Here is a 12,097-nt window from a genome sequence, read left to right on the forward strand (position 1 = left end):
AGCTATTGCTCATCTCCCTAGCCGTGAGCTTAAGTCCCTATTCGACATTAGCCATTTGAGGGAGGCGTGGTCGGTGACTATTTTGAAGGGATGTTCCTCGACATAGGCTCTGTACTGCTTGAGAGCTACAATAGCGGCCAGGCATTCCTGTTCAGTCATTGTATAGTTTCTTTGGGCTTTATTTAGCTTTTTAGAAACAAATTCCACTGGTCTCTCATTCCCCTCGTCAGTTTCCTGAACTAGCACGGCTCCAACGCCAGTTTTGCTAGCGTCGCAATGAATGGCGAACGGCTTGTTGAAATCCGGATTACATAATACAGGCGCCTCGCAAAGCCGCCGTTTTAGCACTTCGAAGGCTTTTAGTGCTTCAGGAGTCATACTGAACCTTCGCTTCGTTGTCATTAGACCAGTTAGTGGAGCAGTCAGCGCTGCAAAGTTTGGCACAAACTTCCTGTACCAGCCACATAGGCCCATGAAACTACGCAAAGCGAGCAAGGTTTTGGGAATAGGAAAGTCAGTGATATCTTTGACTTTCTCGGGATCTGTTCGTATTCCCCCATCCCCAATTATGTGCCCCAGGTATTTGACTCTTCTCTTGCAAAAATGTCTCTTAGATACATTAATCGTCAGCCTTGCTCGTTTTAAATGATGTGCTATCTCCTTTAATACTTCTAAGTGACTCTCAAAACTCGGTGAGACCACTAACAGGTCATCCAAGTAAATAAATACTCTATCCTTTAGATGCGCTGGGACAACCTTATCCATAAGTCGGGACATGGTGCTCGTTGCGTGAATTGATAGAGTGAATTGATAGAGTTGTCGTCCTGGGACTGTGAAAGCAGTCTTGTCACGGGACTCGACATCGAGCGGGACCTGCCAATAGGCATCCTTCAAATCCAAACTTGTGATGTATGCGGCTTTCGGTTATCTACTCAATATCCCACTGATTTGAGGAAGTGGGTAGGCATCCTTTATAGTGTGACTGTTGACCTTATGATAGTCTAAACAAAGTCTCACTTTACCTGGCTTTGTGACCATAACTGTCGGTGAAGTCCAAGCACTTTCGGACTCTTCGATCACTCCTAGCTGTAGCATGCGATCGATCTCCACATACATATTTTTCTCCACGGCCGGAGAAACAGGGAAGTGGCTTTGCTTAATAGGCTTGGCATCCCCTACATCAATTGTGTGCTTTGTCAAGTGAGTCTTGCCTAAGCCTTCTTGTGTAAATGAGGGGAAACAGTTAATAGCGATATTGAGTTTTAGATTTTGGTCTTCAGTCAGGTCGTGGTGATCCTTTCTCAGACTCCTAGGCAGAAGATCGTATGTGCTCCAGAAATCGATTCCTAAGTATAGATCTTGCTTGAGAGACGGGACTATGTACAACTCTAACTGTTTGCGGATGTTGTTGTATTCCACGATGGTTATAAGTTTGCCAGTTATATGTTGTACTTTTCAATCTGCGATTCGGGCATTGACGTTCACCGACTTGTAAGTGTCCTTTATCTCCATTACTTCCGCTGCTAGCTTATCCCCGATACAACTTATCGAAGCTCCTGAATCAAGAAGTCCATAAACGGTGTGATTTAATAGATGTACTGGCAAAAACTCGACTTCTTCTCTTTATCTAAAAGCGGACGGTTTTTTTTGTGCGCACTGCGTTGTCATAAAATTTGCTTATAAGATTTGCATAAACAATCGGTTTTTATTTTATTTACTTAAAAAAAAAATAAAAATAATAAAATATTGCAATTCATGGATCCATATCGCTTCGCGTGTGCAGTGATATATTTGGAGGTAAAATAATAATTTTATAAATATTTCTTCCAAACATAGCCCTGCTCTTCTTCTTCATCTCTTACGGTGTTGCTTCTATTCTATTGCTCCTATTTCTCGCTCAATAGAGATTCTTATCTCCATTCTTTGCATGTTACTAACTCGTACTAACTGCTCTCTTCAATCTCCCCCTTTCGTTTCCCTGGTACAGTGGTACAAGGTTCATCAATAATATTAATAAAACAATTATCGAATTTTTAATAAATTAATTATTTAATTTTCAATAATTATGGAATTTAAATAGTTCTGTGCGTTGAAGTCTTGTAATAAGACAATCTCGTCTTCCCAGCCTACCATCCATTGCTGGCTCTGTGTAAACGTTTTACACGCTAAGTGTGCCGGGTTCACGGCCTCAGTTTCGGATGCAATCTCGCGTAGGTCTGGTCTCCACTTTTGCTGTGACAGTTGTCGTGCTGTTCAGGACGAAATGAGATCGTTCATGAGGCAGACTAAAAGCGGTTTTAAGGAGTTGATTAGTGGTTTTCGAAAAATCAATGACCAACTCTCTGCGCTCGATACACAGTTTAGTAGTCTTCAACTACTAAACGAGTCTCCTAAGCGTAAAAAATCCTCTTTTAGTGATGTGCTTGTGGCGAATAATCTTCAGCCTGCTCAGCCGACAACTATGCAGCCGCTTATATCTCTGGCCACCCCAAGGGCCGGACCTGAGAAAAATTCGGCTTCCGAATATCTCATGATTAATGAGCAATTGTCCGATATGTCCTCTGTGGCATCGCTTCAAGTGATCCCAGACCCAATAATTCAAACCCCTGTAACAGTCACCAAACAGGGCAATCAACCGTCCGGACCCCCGGTACGTACTGACGTCACGGTACTAGTTGCGGCGGCACCAAAACCCTTGCAGGTGATCCCACCATCGAAACATATTTTCGTTTCCCGGCTTGCCCCTGATACTTCTGAGATTGATATCTCGGGTCACATCAAAGCCAAAACAAAAGTCGACGTAAAGGTGGTGGACATTACAAAATTTAAATATTCATACACCATACATCAATACGTGTGCCCTTGCAGATGTTCAAGACGATTTGTTCCGCCAGCTTTTGGCCAGAGAATATTTTCGTCCAAGAACATCAGCCAAGTACGGTGAATACAAAAAAAACCAAACCTGTGGGTGTAAAACTCCTACATGTTTCGGCCACTGACCAACCTTCCACTTCATCTTCCCCTGTTTTAAAAAACTAATGTCTTCTCCAACACTTACCTATCAGAATACATGAGGGTTACGTAGTAAACTTCCCAAACTGTATTCTGATAGTTCTTTCTTTGCATCTCACATTATTGTGTTTACAGAAACTTGGTTAAAGCCGGAGATCTTAAGCTCCGAAGTTTTTCCTAGTAGATACACCACTTTTAGATGTGATAGAACTCTGCGAAGAGGAGGAGGAGTGTTAATCTCTGTAGACTCCAAACTCGCTTCTGAAGAGGTAGAATCACAAGAGTTTGGTGACATTGAATTCCTTTGCATCAAAATCACTTTGTCCGATCAATCTTTGTATGTTACCTGTTCTTACATACCACCTTCGGCCGAACCGCCAACATACTGGCAACATTTGTCCACTATTCGTTTGGTTTTCGATCGTCTGTCTGATGGTGACCAGCTGATAGCTCTGGGTGACTTTAATATCCCAGAACTTATATGGTCAAATGTTGAAAATTCACTGTTTTTACAGCTTAATTCCCACCACGACTTCCCTGTGGGCATGTTTGACATGTCACTCGGGCAAATTAACCACGTTAGAAATTCTTTAGGTCGGCTGCTGGACTTATGTTTCGTTTCTGATCCTGATGGAATTACTCTTTCCAGAACTTTGCCCCTTTCAGACCCTGAGGATCCATATCATCCCACTCTTGAGCTTTCAATTGAAAACAACTCCTTAATTGATCTTAAGTCTACACTTTAATCTCATAAAGTTCGTTTCTTTCGTAAGGCTGACTTTATAAAATTAAATAAGTTAATTTCGGAATTTGATTGGTCTGATTTACTGGCATGCGATGATATAAACTTAGCATTACAAAAATTGTATTTCACTGTAAACTCATTTGTTGACGTTTGTGTGCCGTGGAAATATCCGTCCGCTTCAACGAATCCGCCTTGGTATACAAGGCATCTTAACAACTTAAAGAATAGTATGAGTAGACTTTTAAATAAACATAGATTATCTGGCTGTACAGTTAGTTATTCAAGATACTTAGTAGCTCGGTCCAATTTCACCGTGAATAACGCAGAATGTTATAGGAGTTATATTCGCCGCTGCAGGATTCAGTTTACTCAGGATCCGAAGCAGTTTTATAACTTTGTAAACACTAAGTGTAAACATGTTTCTTTTCCCCCACTGCTTACGTTTGAGAACTCTTATGCGAACACCGATCAGGCAATGGCCGATCTCTTTGCACAGTTTTTTCAAACTACCTATTCACCTAGCAGCAGTTTAGCTCAGCCTTACACTTATAATATCCAATCAGCCAACCTTATATTTAGCCCATCTTTCGATCAAAGTGGTGTGTTATCGGATCTTCTTAAGGTTAAGCCCGTGTATTCGCCAGGCCCTGATGGAGTACCAGGCTGTGTTCTGAAGAGCTGCGCCGAGGCTCTGTGCAAACCGCTCGTTAAACTCTTCAATCTATAGCTGGAAACTTCGATCTTTCCCCTTATGTGGAAGGAATTCTTCATTATTCCGCTGCATAAAAAAGGGAAAAAATCCGACGCTGCGAATTATAGAGGCATTTCTAAATTGTCAGCAATTCCAAAGCTTTTTGAAAAACTTATCACTCCACATTTGCAACACCTATGTAGTTCAATAATTTCTCCGTGCCAGCATGGCTTCATGAAGCGGCGCTCCACCACTACCAACTTATTGGAGCTAACATCTTTTATCACGGATGGCTTCCGGAATGGCTTACAAACAGACGTCATTAACACTGACTTCAGTAAAGCATTTTAAAGCAAGCTCTGTTAACCATTCGCTTCTTAGAAGTAAACTCAGTCTTTTGGGATTCCCAACTGATCTTATTATCTGGATTTCGAGTTACTTATCTGGGAAAACCCAAAGTGTTTTCTTTAAAGATGTTACCTCGCGTATAGTCCGCGCCACATCTGGGGTGCCCAAGGAAGCCATCTCTGACCCCTACCTTTTACACTGTTTATTAATGACTTGCCCCTTGCCTTAAGGGGGCAGGATGGTTTAAGACTTAAAAAAAAAAATTTTTTTCAGAAATTTTGTATATAATAGAACAATATCTTAGGAATATCCTGTGAAAGTTTCATGTCGATCGGACTAAAACTTGCTGAGATACCGATTTTCTAGTTTTTTTCTCTCCATATACTTTTCATTGCTTTTAAAACTTTAGACGCGTTTTGCTCAAAACAACTTTTTCAAGTCGGTGCGTAACGTAACTCAAAAAGTAATGCTCGGATCTTAATAAAATTTTGTACTCATCTTTAATACAATAAATACTTGCGGATGAACGAACGCTTTTTTTTTTTTAAATTTTTTTTTACTTGTTTTAGGGCCAAAAATGGGCGGATTTTTATGTAAAAATGGCACTTTTGACTTTGAAACCGCGCCAAAAATCCAAAATTGCATATTTTTCAAAATGGTTTCGTTCATCCGCACAAGAAACAAATATTTTAAGTAAATCAATACAATTTTTTGATTTTAGATAACACTGTAAGGCCAGACTTTACGCACCGCAAGAGACCAATTTTTTGAAGCGACTCCGGCCGACTGCCGTCACGGAATAAATAATAATTATTTCTTAATAAAAAATATTCTTAAATACTCTACAAATATAGCCATTTATCGTGTAAAAAAATGGGCGGATTTTTATGTAAAAATGGCACTTTTGACTTTGAAACCGCGCCAAAAATCCAAAATTGCATATTTTTCAAAATGGTTTCGTTCATCCGCACAAGAAACAAATATTTTAAGTAAATCAATACAATTTTTTGATTTTAGATAACACTGTAAGGCCAGACTTTACGCACCGCAAGAGACCAATTTTTTGAAGCGACTCCGGCCGACTGCCGTCACGGAATAAATAATAATTATTTCTTAATAAAAAATATTCTTAAATACTCTACAAATATAGCCATTTATCGTGTAAAAAAATTGGATCATTTCATTCACTCAGAAATGAGAAAAAAAATCGCAAAAATGTGCTTTTTTTCAGCCCCTGAAACCATCCTGCCCCCTTAACTAATTCACTTGTACTTATGTACGCTGATGACGTTAAGCTATGCCTTCAGTATAAATTCACTAGCGCCCAGTCTAGACTTCAATCCAATTTGGATAAACTTCAAAATTGGTGTTTAGCAAATAACCTAAAGCTTAATGGATCGAAATGTAAGCTTATGTCTTTTTATCGATCTAGTCCTCACCAGGCTATGTACTTTTTCTATGGGAACGCCTTAGAACGATTAACTCAGGTTAACGATCTAGGTGTCCTATTAGATTTGAAACTTAAATTTAGCGACCATATATCTACCATGGTTAATAAAGCTATGGGTGTGCTTGGTTTTATTAAAAGATGGTCAAAAGAATTTAATGACCCGTTCATAACTAAAACGTTATATACATCACTGGTCCGTCCGATTCTTGAGTATGGATCGTGTGTCTGGAGTCCTCAATATGGACTACACCAAGATCACATTGAATCTGTACAAAAAAACTTCCTCACTTTTGCGCTTAGGGGACTTAATTGGGATGCAAATCTTTACCTCCCTTCTTATCGTAGTAAACTCTTACTAATCAACTTACCATCATTAACAAACCGTGGAACGATGCTGGGTGTCATGTTTCTATACAATCTTATTTATGGAAATATAGACAGCCAGCATTTACTAACACGCTTAAATTTTAACGTTCCTAGTAGAAGGACTAGAAACTTTCGTCCTCTACTCCTCAGCCATTGTAGTTCGACATATGCCCAACACGATCCGTTCAGGGTATTATGTTCGGACTACAATGGTCTCTACCACATCTTGTCACCTTGCTCTACTAATAATCTTAAATCGCTTATATTAACCGCCTTATCTGTGCAACACTCTTCCTCGTGATATCTTTCTCCTACTTTTCGCTTAACTATCTCGGATCTATTCCCGCGATTTGAGCCGTACGTCACGCGGCAGCGTCCCTCGGTCGGTTGGACGGGAGGTGGGCTGTACGTATGCAGTGGGAACCGCGCAAAAAAAAAAAAAAAACGGACGAAGATCTCTTGTACTAGAAGGAACGGAGCATATGTGTCTCAATCCGCTCTTACACTTTTCGATATTCTTCCAATATGTTTTAATCCTTCTCGAACTGCGGTCCTTTCGCAAACTAATGGGAGGCTCAGGTAATCTTTCTAGTTTTGTCATCTTAGGTAAGTTTTGTCTATTATGGTGTAGCAATAAACTTTCATTACTTTGTGTTATGGCCGGTGTGGGATTAGGAATAGCTCTTGGCTATTCCTATTTACTCTGTCATCGTTGACTGGTTGTGGGCGGCGTTCGAGGTCCTTGGTCTGTACGCCGACTTCGAACTGCCGCGCTTTAAGTTTTTTTAACACCTCGTACAGTTGGGTTTGTAGGTGTTTGTTGCTCCACAGCCATAACAAAACACTCGTTTTTCTTCCAGACAGTCCTGATATCGGTGTCCCTCTTGGTGGCAATTCCAGCATACCAGGGCAAGTGCTTCGATATCCGCTTCAATTCTAACCTCCGAGCTGCTTTCCACACCAGGTTCGTCGATTAGTTCCGCGACTTCCCGCCGGAATGGAGTTACCCTGTTATTGTCATGTGATCGTTTCACATCTTTCAGGAAAGCCTCTCGGCATCGACAAATCTCTCTAAGCTCTTGAACCGTTACCGCCTCGACATTCAGAATTTCATGGCGTATTTCTGGTCGCAAATTGTTCTTAAGAATGCGAACTAACTTGCGAGTAGACCAAGGCGTTTGTAATTGATCAATCATTACGTTCACACTGTCGTAGAATGTGTCGAAAGATTCATTTGGCTTCAGTTTCCTGTTTCTTATCAGTTCCTCTACATCGACGTCATCCCGGTTTTGACGGAATTGTAAGCGGAGCGCTGAACATAACCGATCCCATCGGACCTCAGCTACGGACTTGTGATATCGCCAATAAAATTCCGTGGCCTTACCTTCAAATAACACGCTGACGTTGCGGCATAGCACCGCGAAATTCCCATCTAGCGTCTGATGAGTCAGTGCTTCCACACGGAAGATGAAATCGTCTATCGGCACGCCGGTTCCTGAGTACTTGAGCTTCCATCCATTTAGGATATGTTCAACTTTATCTGGTCGTATTCCTACATCAGATATTGTGCTTCGCAAGCATTATATCTCAAGCATGATTAAGTAATGTTTATAATCTGTGCTAATGTTATTTTCTTCCCTATTCCCTATTGATCTATCCTAAACCTCTAAATCGGTAAAAAATACGAGATGGTACGCAACTAACTGAACTTCGCTTCTGATATCCTCTGACAAAGGTCCTGAAAACTTAAGGTTTCTAGGCGGCTGAGCTGTTTAGGGAGAGTAGTAACTCTTTCATTTATGTTGCATCGGACACAATACGATGTAGAACCGAGCTACGTAGTTTTCCTGATGCATCACAAACAAAATGTTTAACCTTTCAGAAAAGAAAGGAAATTAGACTTTCCCAGTAGTCACACGTGGTTAGGACATCTCTCTGATAGAACGTCTCTATATTCCTATTCGTATGAGCCACAAAGCAAACTTCTAATTTGATTAGGATGGTACCTCAGTAACAGGTCAGAGCCAAAACCGAAGTTTGAAGTTCTCTGTGATCCTTGTACTGAGTTCCATGACAGATGACAGACGGGCAAATCTCTGCTCCTAAAATGAATTGCGGACCCTCAGAACACCAGAGTCTTCTGATATAGGTTTCTCGAGCAATTCAAAGTCAAGAGAAGCAAATTTGTAAATAGAGAAAGTTTGTTGAAAATTGAAATAGAAAAGTAATACAGATTTCGAACTTAATGATCGTTGAGTTTCAGTGGGAGTTATCCTTATTTTTCCTTAGGAAAGCCTCCATGTTGGGCGCCACTTCTTTTCTAAATTATTATTATCTTTATACCCTTGCAGAGGGTATTATAATTTTGGTCAAAAGTGTGCAACGCAGTGAAGGAGACATCTCCGACCTATACTATACTTTATAGAGTATATATATTCTTGATCAGGATCACCTCCTGAATCGATATGAGCATGTCCGTCTGTCCGTCTGTCTGTTTCTACGCAAACTAGTCTCTCAGTTTTAGAGCTATCGAGTTGAAACTTTGCACACATCCTTCTTTCCTTTGCAGGCAGTATATAAGTCGGAACGGCCGGGATCGGTCGACTATATCCTATAGCTGCCATATAACTGATTGATCGGAAATGCCATAACTTTGGTGTTTTTTAAGTTAGAGGGTTGGGACTTTCTACACATGTTATATTTGACCAAAATATCTTATGTACAAAATTTCATAAGGATCGGCCGACTATATCCTATAGCTGTCATAGAACGATCGAAATTGGCATAACTTTGGTGTTTTTTAAGTTAGAAAGATGGGATTTGGTACAGATTCTATTTTGGGAAAAACAATCCGATCTGCGAAATTTCATAAGGATCGGCCGACTATATACGATCCGCTATATATCTAATAATAAAAGATGCGTGGCGCCACCTAGCGGACTGCGACTGAACTGCAAGGGTATATCAACTTCGGCTCCGTATATCAACTTCAGCTCCGAAGTTAGCTTTCCTTTCTTGTTTTATATAATATTATTATTGTAACGTGCAACGTTTGTAGAGGCAGTGGAAGGATCTGCTCTCGCGGGCACGCTGAAAGGGTCCGGCTCTAGCTCGTTGGCTTTGGGGGTGGAGGTCTTGCTGGGACAGGTCCTTCAGAAGTTGCAACGTAGGATAAAAGTAATTTAGCGGTATATGAAAGGTTGCGTGCTGCGACAGAGAGAAGTGAATAATATCCGCTAGAGATCAGAGCCGGTATTCACGATCATTAAGTTTGGGAAAAGTTAAATGAACAGGACAGAAATTGTTTCGAGAGAATCCTTGAAGGAGCACTGCTGTTGGTGTGTCCTTATTTTCCCCAACCCTACCTTTGCCACAGGCAGAAGAGTGTCACTCTTTCCCCACTACACCCTAGGAATCATCTGCGAAGTTCGTCTGTTTCATTTAAAGTAACATTTTTTTCATAATATTTTCATTTAAAGTTCTTAATCGACATAGCTAAATTAATCCTAATATTTTTACAAGGCACAAAAGAAAAATGACTAATCCTAATGAAAACTCTTAACTTATTTATTTATTTAGTTTGATTATATTTATTTTTTTCTAATAAATTTAGGCAGCATGTGTGTTTATAGTTTAGGAAAATATATTTATTCGATTTTTTTTTTTTGGTTTCCTTGTTTTTTTTCAATCTAAGGTTTTAAGAAGGGTGAGAATAGGGAAAACTAATCATAAAAATTCAAAAATAAAATTTAAAATTCGCGCATGGCTGATAATCTTTAACTAAATATTTTTCTTCTGCAATATTTTCATTCACTATGGAAAATTTCTGTCACTTACGTACTTTCTCCTCGGCGAAAAGGTCGACCCCTTGGCGTTGGTGGCTGTAGATGTAGATTATCGCTTAAAAATTTTGTTATATTCTGTTTAGAAATTTGCCATATTTATTTTATTTGATTTTTGTTTTTGTTTACACAGAAGAGAGTAGAGTGCCTTATTAATTTCGTTATTCAATTTTTGGAAGCTGTGAATACTAAGCTTAAGGTGTAAATTAAGTTGTGTTAAGTTGTTAATATTTTCTATATAAAATCTAGACGCTATATAATAGCGTCTAGTTCCCAGACGATAACATGATCCCCAAATATACGGAGGAAATGCCAATAACAACAACATAAGCGACACAGTAAAATCTCCAATTGCATACTCATCAAATGCAACGATATACCAACAACACTTAAATCAAATTAGTAACTACAGTTGCACAAGTCAGCAACTGTAACAGAACCTAAAACACAAGTTGCGATGGGAACGTCGGAGCAGCGCCACAAGCAGAGGGCTTTTCTATATTTCGCGCGGCTGCCGCTTCATTTGGACAGCCCACCTCCAGATAAAGCGTTAAGAATAAAGAATTTATGGCTTTAAGTAGAGCAAAGCGACATGGTAGAGACCATTGTAGTCCGAAAATACTACCCTAAAGGGTTCTTTCATAGCATATGTATACCTAAACTGGCTAAGGAGTAGAGGACGAAAGTTTCTAGTTTTTCTAAAAAGTATTTTGTGGTCGCTAAATTATTTTCACCATTTTTTAATAAAACCTTGCTCAAATCTTTTATAGTAATAAATTTAGGAAATCAGAGATTTAAAGTTTGTATGAGTATAAGATATGGCAACTGCTAAATGCCATTTTTATACCCTTGCAGAGGTTATTATAATTTTGGTCAAAAGTGTACAGCGCAGTCTCCTTCACTGCGCTCCGACCCTATAGAGTATATATATTCTTTATAAGGATCACCTCTTCAGTGGATATTAGCATGTTCGTATATCTGTTTCTACGCAAACTAGCCTCTCAGCTTTAAAGCTATCGAGTTGAAACTTTGCACACATCCTTTATTTGTTTGCAGGCAGTATCCGGGGATCGGTCGATTATATCCTATAGCTACCATATAACTGATTGATTGGAAATGCCATAACCATGGAATTTTTTTAGTTAGAGGGTTGGGACTTTCCACGCATGTTCTGTTTGGGATTATTACAAAATATCTTATCTACAAAATTTCATATAGGCGTTTTTTAAGTTAGAAAGATGGGACTTGGTACAGATTGGGCAATTTAATCCGATCTGCCAAATTTCATAAAGATCGGCCGATTTTATCTTATAGCTATATATCTGAACGATCGGAAATGGAACAATCTTGCTATTTGTTAAGGTGCATGGGGCTGCTTCCAACATTTATATTAGAAACTTGATTCGATGGTAAAATCCTCATAGCGATCGACTAACTTTATACAATCCGATATATATATATATTATAATATAAGCTGCTACCTAACTGCAAGGGTAAATAAACTTCGGCTCTCCAGAGCCGTTAACTGTCCTTTTTTTTATAAGTAAACTCAGTCATTTGGAATTTCCAATAGATCTCCTTATCTGGATTTCGAGCTACTCATCTGGAAAAACCCAACGTGTATACTTAAAAGATGTTACCTC

This window comes from Drosophila ananassae, chromosome XR, assembly GCF_017639315.1.
Source record: "Drosophila ananassae strain 14024-0371.13 chromosome XR, ASM1763931v2, whole genome shotgun sequence".
NCBI lineage: Eukaryota > Metazoa > Arthropoda > Insecta > Diptera > Drosophilidae > Drosophila > Drosophila ananassae.